Below are 13,992 nucleotides of genomic sequence, written 5' to 3' on the forward strand. Positions count from 1 at the left end.
CCTGGACTGAGTCAGATCATCAGAACCTGGACAGCAGGTGGGAACTGTCCACCATTGTTCCTTGATTTAAGTAAGGATGGAATCAGCCAGGGTTCTCAAACCTGATTGCCTTCCTTTGATGCTACAAGGGAATATGTGTGAGAATGGAGATGAGGAGTGGGGCTCGGCTGCGTTTACTTCCAGCGCTCATAGTCTCGGCCAAGAGGGAAGCTGGGAGATTGGACAACATTGAGCAGCTGATGCCCAGGAACAGATGTCCACCATCGGCCTCTGGGCCTTCAGTCAGCTAGGCTCTAAACTCTGGAAAAACCTTTTATGACCCTGTATCGCTCCTTTAAAACCCACTTTAAAAGTTTGGATTTGGGTTTACTGTCACGTGTATCGAGGTACTGTGAAAAGTATTGTTCTGCGTACAGTCCAAGCAGATTGTTCAATACATGAAAAAATAAAGGACATAAGATAGATACACAATGTAAATACATAGACACAGACAATGGGTAAGCATATGGACGTGTAGTACTACTCAATAGAGGAGATATGTGGAGAGATCAGTTCAGTCAATAAGAAGGTCATTCAGAGTCTGGTAACAGCGGAGAAGAAGCTATTTTTACATAGATTTACATAGAATTTACAGTGCAGAAGGAGGCCATTCGACCCATCGAGTCTCCACCGGCTCCCGGAAATAGCACCGTACCCAAGGTTAACAGCTCCACCCTATCCCCATAACCCAGCAACCCCACCCAACACTAAAGGCAATTTTGGACACTAAGGGAAATTTATCATGGTCAATCCACCTAACCTGCCCATCTTTGGACTGTGGGAGGAAACCGGAGCACCTGGAGGAAACCCACGCACACACGGGGAGGATGTGCAGACTCCGCACAGACAGTGACCCAAGCCGGAATCGAACCTGGGACCCTGGAGCTGTGAAGCGATTGTGCTATCCACAATGCTACCGTGCTGCCCCTCTGTTCTCAGACTTCTGTATCTTCTGCCCAATGGAAGAGGGTGAAAGAGAGAATAACATTGGTGGGAGGGGTCTTTGATTATGCTGCCTGCTTTTCCAAGGCAGCGGGAGGTGTTGACAGAGTCAATGGATGGGAGGCAGGTTCGCGTGATGGACTTGGCTGTGTTCACGACTCTGTAGTTTCTTACCGTCTTTGGCCAAGCAGTTGCCATACCAGGCTGTGATGCAGCTAAGTAGGATGCTTCCTATGGTGCATCTGTAAAAATTGATGAGTCAATGTGGACATGCCAAATTTCCTTCGTTTCCTGAGGAATTATAGGTGCTGTTGTGCTTCTTTGGTCGTAGCGTCGAAGTGGGTGAACCCGGACAGATTTTTGTGATGTGAACACCTAGGAATTTGAAGCTGCTAACCATCTCCACCTTGACCCCGTTGATGCTGACAGGGGTGTGTACAATACTTTGCTTCTGAAGTCAGTGACCAGCTCCTTTGTGTTGCTGACATTGAGAGAGAGATTGTTGTCATTATATCATGCCACTAGGTTTTCTATCTCCCTCCTTTGACCAAGCTTTTAGACATCTGTCCAAATAACTCATTTGATCTGTTAGCAATTTGCATCTAATTCTCCTCCTTTGAAGCACCTTCCGAAGGTTTTCTGACAAGAAAGGCGTTAAGTAGCTGCAATTTGTTGCTGCCGACATGAGCTGTGTGCAGTAGCAAGCTTTCCCAGGAAGGTTGGCTGGGGGGGGGAAGAAAATGGTGAATTGCACCTGAAAATATATCGGAAAGAACTTGTTCTAAAAGTAATGGAATTTCTTGTTTATATAAAACAACTAAATTAAGTAACTCTTTAGAGTACTCACTATCGGAGTGCTATCTCACCACGAGAACATGCTGTTACTGTCAGCCAATTCCCACATTTCGGCACACTCAAACACACTGTTAATTTCCAAATAGAAATAGCTACATTTCTAAAAAATATGGCATGTTGCTAACCAGACCAGATTCCTCAAACAGGACTGTAACAGAAGAATATTTTACATTGTAAGATTATGCAATATTTCATAGTGTAAAAACCAGAGTACTTGATTCTTTGGCAATGTTTAATGTTTTTCTCTGCTTAATGTTTACATGAGACAGATTGTTTGACACATCAGAGTTTCTTTTTGAAAGGCAAACGCACAGAAGCATCAATCTTGCCACTTATTAAAAGTGTTGTGGGCACCAATTTGCTCATGTTACTTTTGCCCTGTCTTTTTCTGTCATTTTTCTTTTCTCCCATCACTCTCGAAACTCGACTAGGATTCCTCAGGCAGCTTTCTTTGAAACGTTCTACTGTGCTGAGGGTGCTCTGAAACCGCATGCACCCATGAGCATAGAGGCACAGTGTCGGCGGACTCTTTGGCTGGAGGGTGGCCGGGCACAGGAGCCTGATTCAGCCTTTATCTGATGTCCACTCAAGTGCACATCCTGCCATGGGGGCTGGAGCTGATTTCCTTTCCCTGTCGCAGAAAGGTTAAAGCCAGTTATGTCTTTGCTACCACCTTGGCTGATGTAAGCAAACCCAGCAATGGACAGAATCTGATCTGCGGATGCTGGAATCTGAAATGAAAATAGAAAACACTGGACAATCACAGCACATCTGACAGCATCTGTGGAGAGAGAAGGGAGCTAACGTTTTGAGTCTTTGTATGTACTGATCTTCTATTTATGGTTCAGACTGCCTTCACTAACAGGGTTATCAGTGTTGGAGTGGTGGTTGGGGGGGGGGGGGGGGCGGGGGGGGGGGGGGGGGGGGGGGGGGAACCAAACGGTGCCATTTGACCCATTTATTTTTCTGTTCATGGACTTTCAATAATTCAACTTTATCAAATGTAAAATCTTTGCACATCGAACTGCAGGCTCACAAGCACAATAGAATCTTTGGAAATACATAGGCACATGCTCATGGCAGCCTGCTGCACTGCTGTGATTATTGCTAAATTCTGCTCATCACAGATGCAAAACCAGGAAGAATAAAAATATGGCACTCCTAGTACTCATAGAACCCCTATAGTGCAGAAGGAGGCCATTCAGCCCATCAGGGGCTGTTTAGCACACTGGGCTAAATCGCTGGCTTTGAAAGCAGACCAAGGCAGGCCAGCAGCGCGGTTCGATTCCCGTAACAGCATCCCTGAACAGGCGCCGGAATGTGGTGACTAGGGGCTTTTCGCAGTAACTTCATTGAAGCCTACTCGTGACAATAAGCGATTTTCATTATCATTTCAAATCTGCACAGACCCTTTGAAAGGCCATCCCACTTGGGTTCAATTCCCTGCCCTATTCCTGCGCAATTTAACATGGCCAATCCACCCAACCTTCACATCTTTGGACTGTGGGAAGAAACCGGAGCACCCGGAGGAAACCCACGCTGACGTGGGGAGAAAGTGGAAACTTCACACAGGCAGTCACCCGAGATCAGAATCGAATCCTGGGCCTCTGGCCCTGTGATGCAGCAGTGCTAACCACTGTGATACCGTGCCACCCGTGCCGTACCACACTGCTTGGCCAGAACGTGTGACAGGAGGGGGTGTTTACCATTTGTTCTTACTTTGTATGTCCTGCCCCTATCTCCATGTACTATTATTAACTCCACCCTCTCCCATCAAATGAGCCATAAGTCAACAAAAGTTTGATTATAACCTTGGGGAAGCCCAGAGCATAATAATGGAGGTGAAGTTCATTAGTCCAATTGCATGCTGACCCTTAGGTTTCCCCTGACATAACCTTCCTCTCGTCAAGTGTAAATTGCCATCGCTGCAACCTCAGCATTATTCATCGTAAAAGGGAACTTTATTTGTAACCAACCTGATAAAACAAAATGCTGGCTGACAGTATTGAATAAAAGGTTTGTTGTGCTTGTTCTCCAAGAATTTGCATTAGGAGAAGCTCGCCAAAGTTTTACAGGATCTCCCTCAGGGAATCACAAGTCACATTCTTTTTGGATCATACAACTGCCAATAAACTTTATGCACCTAAGTGGAACTTACCTTGAATTTATCATTCTATTCAGAACCATATGAGTGTTGCTCGTTATGCTCTCTCCTTAATTGGCTCTGTTAATATGGTCACCGTCCTTAATTCTAATTATGTCTGCTCAAGAGTCGCCAGGTATCCTTTTGATACCGCCACAAGGTTCAAAACAGAAGACTGATCAATGACTCGAAACACCAGTTAGTAAGTTCAAATTTAATACTCATTTATTTCCACACAGTCAATTATACTCATGCACAAACTCTACTAACTAATCTATCACTACCACTATAAGCCTATACTTAGCTTCGGGTGCCCACTCAGTCAGAGGAACAATGGCCGTTGTCCGGTTCTGAGGCTGCTAGCATCGAACTTGTATAGAATAGTAGCTAGGAGCGTCTATCTCATAGCGTGCGTTGACTTTGGACTTACTTGTCTGGTGCAGCTGCTAGGCAGGTCTCTCGCTGCTGAGAGCCAAGGCCAAGAAGCTGGGCAGGTCTCTCATCGCTGAGAACCATGGCCAAGAAGAACGATTCTTGCTTGGGGGACTTCCTTTATAACCCAAAGGGGCTTTGTGCGCTTTTGGGCGGAACTTGAACTTGGCCCCAATTAATTGGACCATATCCTAATCATCGGTATTGATTTTCTCCAATAAAGGGGTGGCTGCCTGATCGCTGGGCGGGCCCTACGTGACCGTTGGCCTGCTTTTGTTTTAGTCTCCACTGGCGCCGGGGTGTCTGCTTTAGTATCGTTTGCTTAAATGTTTCTCTTTTGTCCCCGGAGATAGCCCATTAGTATGCTAATTGCTTTGCAGTATCGGTCTTGTCTGGGAGCTGCAAACTCCAATCCACAGACAAACCTTGCACTTGCTTGCTTTCTTAGCATTGTCCAATTTTCCCTTCATTCTCTGCATGTGTCCATTTTGTAATCGGGACGTGGCCACCCCAGGGGGCTACATGAGGAGCGGAATCATATAAGGAGCAGAATCGTGAGGAACGGTTGAGGACTCTGGGTCTGTAATCGATGGAGTTCAGAACAATGCGGGGGGGATCTCATTGAAACTTACACAATACTGAGAGGTCTAGATAGAGTGAATGTGGAGAGAATGTATCTACTACAAGGAGAAACTAGAACCTGAGGGCACAGCCTTAGACTGAAGGGACGATCCTTTAAAACAGAGATGAGGAGGAACTTTTTCAGCCAGAGGATGGTAGATCTGTGGAACTCATTGCCACAGAAGGCTATGGAGGCTAAGCCACTAAGTGTCTTTAAGACAGAGATAGATAGCTTCGTGATTACATCAGAACTATATCAGTCATGATTGAATGACGGGCGGCACTCGATGGGCAGAATGGCCTAATTCTGCTCCTATACCTTATGGTCTTACAGGTCAGCGATTTGGGCTGTATGTGTGACAATTGACCTAAGTTCCTTATCCATAGAATCCCTACAGTGCATAAAGAGGCCACTTGGCCCATCGAGTCTGCACAGACCCTGTGAATGAGCACCCTACCGTACCTAAGCCTCACTCCCCCGCCCTTTCCCTACAATCTGCACATGTTTGGATACCAAGAGGCAAATTTAGCATTGCCCATCCATCTAACCTGCACATTTTTAGGCTGTGGGAGAAAACCGGAGCACCTGGAGGAAATCCACACAGACGCGGGGAGAATGTGCAAACTCCACACATCCAGTCATCCAAGGCCGGAATTGAACCTGGGTCCTTGGTGCTCTGAGGCAGTAGTGCTGACCACAGTGCCACCATGCCACCCATTCGTGGGAGGAGCATAAAACAAATGTCCATGATTCTTTGAAGGGTGGTTGAGAGGAGTGGCCGTGGACAGGATGAGGCTTGATCCTCCCATCTATTTGAACAGGCTACTAATGCTCACTGTCAAGGCCTGCAAATGACCATTTGGCCAATTTGCGCAGGGTCATGGAAATTATAATGAAAGAGGGAATTTAGCGCGGGGTTCCATCTCCAGACCTCAAAAAACACAACACATACATGCCTTTTCCTTACTGCTCTCTTGCCCAGCTGGCCAATGCCCAAGTCAAGCACCACCTGGCACCTCCCCATAGGAGTAAGGCTGAGATCCAGGAGTCAGCGGGAGGTGGATTCAGCAGATGTGGTACCACTCTACGGTTGGTGTGCCAGCATATTGTGCTATCTGGCATAAAATATCCTCTCCGGAACACCCATATGTACATTATCTGCAATAAACACACTTACCAGTGAGTTTTGAGATTGTAACAGCTTCAGATGATGCTGAATCTTGATAAGAATTTCTGAACATCTATTTCCTATGATTCAGAGGGCCATTATCAATTTCCTAGGGCATCCAGACTGATTTATTTTGTAGACCGATTTGTACCTTGTAAAAACCTGACCTCAAACATCTCCGGCCAGTCGCCAGCGAAAGAATCCTCCGATCCCACCGGCAACGCGGTGTGGGATGGCTTGAATGTGAATTCCCAACTGACAGCGGCAAGAGCAGAGAACGCCGCACTACCACCCGCCACTAGGAACCATGCGGCTGGGAGGCCGGAGAATCCCACCCAAGGACATAGAAGATATTCTTAAAGCATTAGCATCAGAGCATTGCACATACCAAGCAGGTGAAATCTTGCCATATGTAAGTGTGTGGTTCAACTCGAAGAATAGTGATCAGTGAGGTGGTGCATCCAGGAACAAACAATCCCATAGGAGGTTAAAAATGGATGTACAACCTTCCAATTTTCAGAGAGTGGTAAGGAATAGGGAGAGATGGAGGCGAGTGTAATTACTATTGATTTCACGAACCTTTAATTTAAAATGATTTGTGTTCATACAATAGTGCTTCACAAAATCAGGAAGATCTATGCTGTTGTTCTCATTATTTGAGCAATCAATGTTGATTAATATCTTGCTGAATCGTTGTTCACTGTTGTGTTAGTTCCTGGGGAGTGAAGGTAATGTCGTGCTCTGCACAAAATCAAAACCCAGTAGCTGCCATCATTTGCGGAACGTTTTGATCAGATGGAACATCTGCTTGAAAACATTGTGCATGTTGCGCTGTCCCCGGCGAGTGGCTGAAATGGATCCTGGATTTCCACGGGGAATACAAAACACTCATCACAATAATTAGGCAAAAGAAAAATACAGCAGATGCTGGAAATTTGAAATAAAATAGAAAATGCTGGCAATACTCAGACGGTCAGATAGCATCTGTGGGGCAAAACAGAGTTAATTTTGGGTGGGATTCTTCGATCTTCCTGTCACATGTTTCCTGGCGGCGAGAGGCAGCAGGTTGCTCACTGGTGGTAGGATTCTCTGTTCCAGTCGCTGTCAGTGGGAATTCCCCCCCCACACCACCGGGAAACCCATCGGCGGGTGTGCACTGCCGACGAGAATCCCGCTGCCAGCGAAGGACCGGAGATTTATGCTCATCTCTCCGCTGACGTTGTCTGATGTTTCTCCTGCATTTCCTGCTATTATAAATGGACACTGAACATAACCATGCAGAGGTTCCTCGGGAAGGGAAGCTTGCTTGGTCTCAGGCTGGGGTTCTTCACCTTAGTTACCTGGCGGGATACCTTTGAGGGAGGCAAGCGAGGCCCTTCTCGCCGAGGACGGTGCCTTTTTATCGAGAGGGTTAATTTGCCCCTCTCGACCAAATCAGCAGATACTGAATCATTGTCATCTGATATAGACAGAATTGGACAGTGCATTGATGGATAGTTCATTATTTCCAGTACAGTGAAAACCAAATCGATAGCTGTCAAGGGAAGTCAACCCATCAACGTGCTCGCTTTGCCAACAAATATCCAGCTGCTTGGTAATTACATTCAAACTATCTGGAGGAAAATAAATAATGAGATGGTTGAAAACGCTGGATAAAGTACAGGACTCAAGAATGTCCAGCTGTTGTGTTTCACAGAGAGGAATATGTTGTACCTCGACTTTCCCAGTGATATTCTGCAGCTGGTGGGCAGGCTGGTGTTCCTGCTATCCAAATCAATGTGACCGTTGGATCAGATGAGGTTAACCTATGAAGTGCCCGAAACCTTGCTTGGAGCAGCACTGCTGGTTGCGATAGATTAATTTTATCCATGTGTCAGGAACAGGAAAGATCCTGAATCTGCACGACTGTGGGCAGCATCAACCTGAAAGATCAATATAAATACCAGTGATGGTTCATTCATCGCTTCTACTTGGTGAATTCTATTAGAATAATCACCTATATTTGCCTGCCTCTTACAGTGCTATAAATATACTAGTGGGGTAAAGCTTCCACAAGGTGCACAGTCTGCCCCAAATTGTCCAAAACAGTGCAAAAGGGGGGTAGGGGGTGGGGGGGGGGGGGATCAAACACAAGTGAGGTCCAGCACAAATCGAGTTTCTACAATTCTTTATGCTATATTTTTTTTTAAAAATCACTCTGGAAGCCAGCCATACTGACAAAACTAGTCATGTCCCCAAATCCAATTAATTACTCTGGTGAGATTCCACTAATTTTGCCCATTTGCGGCCCTTCAAGAAAGCTCTTGAAGCTAAACTTTATTTCATACATGAGGACATGTATAAAACATCTTTAATTTGCTAAAACCAATTAGTTTGGACCGCGAAACTAATAAGTGGTTCTGTGCAGCTTTTCAATGTTCGTTCGGGTGATTTGAGACCAGGTCACTTGCTTTTATCATGATTGTTGCGAAACCATGATTTATAAAAATGACTTTGAATTTACTGGCTGGAAACCACTAGTTGAACACTCACGCGAGATTGGACAAGTCTCTCGAGTAAGGAAATCATCTCGGGAGGACACAATATCTAGGTTTACAAATTTGCTAAACGGAGGCGACTCAATGCGTTGGTGTTAACAATGACCGTCCCTGCCCTGTACACGATGCAATTGGTGACGGGGCGGAGAATCCCCGAAATCAGGGGCGGTGCCACTTTTGCGATGCCCCACCCTCTGAAAAGCGGCGTGCTTGCAGACGACATATGGCATATCCATGGCATCAATATGTTGGCTGAGGCTACCCCCCCAATGCTCTGTCCCCAACCGGACGAGTTCCCGATGGCGTGGGACACATGTGGTCTCACCCATCGGGAACTCTGCGTGACAGCTGTGGACCCAGTCCAGCGGTGCCACAGTCAGTGGAGGGCCGATCCACGGGCAGGGGTGGACATATTTGGGAATGGGGGCACTGTGGTAGGGCGGTCCGGGGGGCGCGAGCCGGCCGAAGGGGAGGACTATTTCGCGGGCCGGAAATTTCTCTTAAAACTCAAACAACTGAAACTGTGTATGATATCTTGTGCTATGTATCACTTAATTAACTTGGATGTGGAAAAGCTGGTCATAGGAACAGGAATAGGCCATTCAGTCCTCGAGACTGTTCTGCCATTAAATCCGATCATGACTGTTACATGCCTCAAATTCCTTTATGCAGTTACCTCCTTGGCAACCAGACTGTTTCCTCAACTTGTTAACACTCTCATGAACTGGTGGAGTTGATTTTCTGGAACTTTATCCTTTTTTTTCTTTCTGGTGGCTTTGGGTGTACCCAACAGTTCAGTCCTAGATTCACACCCCACTGTAGGACTTGACCATGTAATATAGGCCAATGCTATGGTGCAGTACAATAGGAAAGCTTCATTATTTGAGGTGTGACACCTTCAAGATGAGATATCAACTTCAGGAGGAGAGCAGAGGCTTTCTTACAGTTCTGGACATCCTTTATCCCTCAACCAACACTACCAAAAGCAAATTAGTTGGAGATCTATTTTATTGCGGTTTGTGAGACCTTGCTGTTCGCAAATAGTCTGCCAGATTTGCTTGCAAATCAACAGTGATTACATTTCAAGGATAAGTCTTCGAATGAAAAGAGCTATTGGGATCTCTGGACGCTAATGACACAATATAAATGCACGTCATGTTTTCTCACTTACTATTCAGCCCAGTTCAAACCAAACAGTGCCATAACCAACTGAACTACTCAGAACTCAGTTTTAGATGATTAATGTTGATGCATTCGTGACAATTTGAATCACCTCTAAGAAAAGTATGCTGTTAATTCCACCCCAGCACCTCTCCCCTTGCAGATGCTGCGACTGCATAGATTTCATCAGTTCCTTCACTGATGGGTTTCACCTCACCAATTCCATCCTGATGTTTTCTTCATTTGTTCAGTAAAATGCCTCTAAAGTTACTTCAGCTGAAGTGACACCACTGTTTCGACAGAACTGTTAACATGTAAAAGGAGATTCAAAAGTCGGCATGTCAACAGTTGCAATGTACCATGAACTAGTCCTGCATTTCGCTGGAGAGGAAGTCAGTCAAGATATTAAATGCCTACACTCCATGGGTGTTGCTGATGATTTCACTGCCCATTGATTATTAATCCCCATGGTGAATTCTAAAATTTTGAATTCAACGACAAGAGGATTACCCTGCTCATTTTCAAATGCTTTCAAAACCTAACCAACAATGACCACTTGTATGAATGCATTCTATTTCCCATCTCTCATCATCTGTGAGGTAACTGAGTTAGGGCCAGTGGAAACGCAATAGTCTGCATCTCTTGACTTTTTCCCCAAAAGGGTCCTGCTTTCCAGTTGTCTCAATAGGAAATTCCAACGTCCCCAAGTGTTTTCTTTAAATGTTGTTCACTAACCAGTGTTGGGCCACGAACAATAATGCTCCACCAGAGAAAGATTTGCGATGGAGAAAAAAGAACAGTTGGAAAAAATCATATTTGATGGATTATCTGGTAGTTTTAAAATATGAAATATGAGACTGCATTCTGTGAGAATATATGTGAGGTTGTAAGCCGAGTTGAAGAGGCTTCTGCTGACCATCAGTGCAATTAGGGCTTGTAGCCAGAGATTCACTTATGACAATGACAGATTGTTTTCTTTGGAACACACTAAAATAATGTGTGACTGCAATTGTAAAGGTTTATGGTTGAGATCTAGCCATTAGCAACTGGGAGCGTTCTTCACCATTTCATTTTACAACTGCAGAGACCTCATGATTTTTGCAGGAGCACATTTTGTTTTGAGACTATTAAAGGCCTGGAACTGTTGTGAATCCCCAGGGGCGGGCTTTATCTTGCTGTGGGTTTTTGTGGGCGGGATTCTCTATCCTGAGCAGCGCGCCCCACGTCATCGGGAAATTTTGGGTGTAGGTGCACTGCCGGCGCAACGGAGAATCCCACCAGCAGAGAATCCCTTCAAACAACCCAAATGAATTAGTGGCAAACAGCCTAATTGAACCCCCCCTTTCATTTTTAGTTTGAGGTCTTGTGGCGCAATGCGTAGCATTCTGATTTTTAGCCAGAAGCTATGGGTTCAAGTCCCACTCCTGGATTTGATGGCCAAGAAAGGTGAATTCATACCATGGCCAAACGGGTTGAGTGGTTAACCAATAAATCCTTCCAACACACAACAAAGGCTAGTGATAAGACCAGGAGTGATGGACATAGCTCTAGACAACAATGTGAATGTTTCCACAGCTACTCGGATTCTGTCGGGCTGGTTGGCTCAGTTCACTGGGTGGTCAGTGTGGATCAGGTTGGTGCCAACTGCATGGGGTTCATTCCCTGTTCTGGCTGGTGTCGATTTGGGAGCTGTGTCCTTGCCCTACCTGTGGTGGAGCTCACACTGCTGTGGCTGAAGATGAAGAATGTTTCGATGAGAGTTTGACTGTGATGGATGCCTATCCCAAGGTCATTCATTCATTCACACATCCTGGGTATACTCACCAAGGAGAAAGAATAAGGAGCAGATATGGAGCTGGTTCAAGCACCATATTTACTAAAATTACATTCCAAATGTATACGTCCGTTGATCATGAAAAATGATTGCTTATTTATTTTTTGTTGCTCTTGCTTTCCCAGCATCCAACTTATTTCCTTCAAACCCCTTCTGCTCCTCATCAAATCCGATATGAGTCAACCCTGTCCGACCTCTCCAAACATTTTGGAAAGTGGGTGTTTTTATTTGTTGGAAAGAGGAGGTGGGTTCACAATGAGTTTTGCACTTGCTTCTTTTGAAAGTTTAATAAAATCGCATGCAGTCAACAAAGAGTGTCGCAGAGCTGAGGAGGTTGGACCATTGCTTCACTGTTTCTGTCAGTGTCGTAGTTACCACCATCTGTTCACTGTAAGGGTTATGTTTCATGCTATTACCACAGACGCGAGGGGCGTGCTGAAACAGAAGGCTGACTTTTTAGTAATGGCCTTTGGTAATGTCAAAGTCTGCAAGCTTACATGGTGCAAAACATGATTAGAGAAAGCAAGTTCCACGCCACTGAACTAAACTGCGTTGCTTGATTGAGTAATTGAATGCGGTCGTCCTAACACTGGAATGTGTTACTTATTTCGGTGAGAGAGTTGTTCTGTGCCTGGCATCAATACAGCCACAATAACAATGGACACCACAAATCCCTTGGAAATATCCCAGTAATCAACGTCAAATTGTTTTTGATGTCGCTGCATTAATAATCTCAACCATTATCCTAGATTCTATTGTTGTCCAGGGCCAGTTATCTATCCAAAACCAAACACTACGGATATCTTGGGCGTGATTCCCGCCCCCGCCGGCTGCCGAATTCTCCGGCGCCGGGGATTTGGTTGGGGCGGGAATTGCGCTGCGCCGGTCGGCGGCCGCTGGCAGTGGCACCCCAGCGATTCTCCGGCCCGCGATGGGGCAAGTGGCAGCCCGTTTTCGGCCAGTCCCGCCAGAGTAAATTAGAGTAGGTACTTACCGGCGGGACCTGGCTGCGCGAGCGGCCTCCGGGGTCCTTGGGGGAGCGTGGGGGATCTGGCACCGGGAGATGCCCCCACGGTGGCCTGACCCGCAATCAGGGCCCACCGATCCGTGGGCGGGCCTGTGCCGTGGGGCACTCTATTCCTCCGCACCGGCGGCTGTACCGGTCCGCCATTGCCGGTGCGGAGATGAACCCCTCTGCGCATGCGCTGGGATGACTCCAGCACACGCTGGCGGTCCTGAGCATGCGCCAACTCGTGCTGGCTGGCGGAGGCCTTTCGATGCCAGTTGGTGTGGCGCCAAGCCCCTTCCCCGCTGGCCGGGGCAGCGCAAACCACCCCGGCGCCGACCTAGCCCCTGAAGGTGCGGAGGGTTCCGCACCTTTGGGGCGGCCCGACACCAGAGTGGTTCACGCCACTCCTTGATGCCGGAGATGCCCGCCCTACCAATTCCCGCAGAATCCCACCCCTTCATTTTGCAGAATGGTGTAAATTGGGCAAATCATCAGTATTTTAAAAATTATTTCATAGAGTGTGGGTGTTGTTGGCAATGCCAGTATGTATTGCCCATCCCGAATTGCCCGTGAGAAATTGGTGGTGAGCCACCATCTTGAACCTCTACTGTCCATGTGGTGTAGATATATCCACAGTGCTGTTAGGGAGTTTCAGGCTTTTGACCCAGTGACAATGAAGGTACAGCATTATATTTCAATTCAGGATGCTGAGGGGCTTGGAGGAGAACTTGCAAGTGGTGGTGTTTACAGCTATCTGCTTCCCTTGTTCTTCTATGTGACAGATTCAAGGGCTTGGAAGGTGTTGTTGAAGGAGCCCTGGTGAGTTGTTGCTGTCCATCTTGTAGATAGTACACACTGCCGCCACAGTGTGTCACTGATGGAGGGCGTGAATGAAGAAGGTAGTGGGTGGGGTGTCAATCAAGCGGGCTTATTTATCCTGGAAGGTGGAAATGCACTCATCCAAGCAAGTGAAGAGTATCCCATCACACTCCTGTCTTGCCCCATGTAAATGGTGGGCAGGCTTTGAGGAGTTAGGAGGTGAATTACTCACCACAAAATTCCCAGCGACTAACCTGCTCGTAGCCATCGTATTTATATTGTTATAATTATATTTTTGTGTTATGTGGCTGGTCCAGTTCAGTTTCTGGTCAATGATAAGCCCCCAGGATGTTGACAGTGAGGGTTCAGTGATGGCAATGGTTTTGAATGCCAAGAGGAAATGGTTAGATTCTTTTGGAGAATATGGTCAT

General features: G+C 46.4%; 1 protein-coding gene across 5 annotated transcripts in view; it reads left to right on the forward strand.

The window, feature by feature from the left end:
- Positions 1 to 13,992, forward strand: part of brinp1 (bone morphogenetic protein/retinoic acid inducible neural-specific 1) — a 405,294-nt gene that overhangs the window by 205,497 nt on the left and 185,805 nt on the right. The window lies entirely within an intron of this gene.

Source organism: Scyliorhinus canicula, chromosome 21 (genome assembly GCF_902713615.1).
Source record: "Scyliorhinus canicula chromosome 21, sScyCan1.1, whole genome shotgun sequence".
Classification (NCBI taxonomy): domain Eukaryota; kingdom Metazoa; phylum Chordata; class Chondrichthyes; order Carcharhiniformes; family Scyliorhinidae; genus Scyliorhinus; species Scyliorhinus canicula.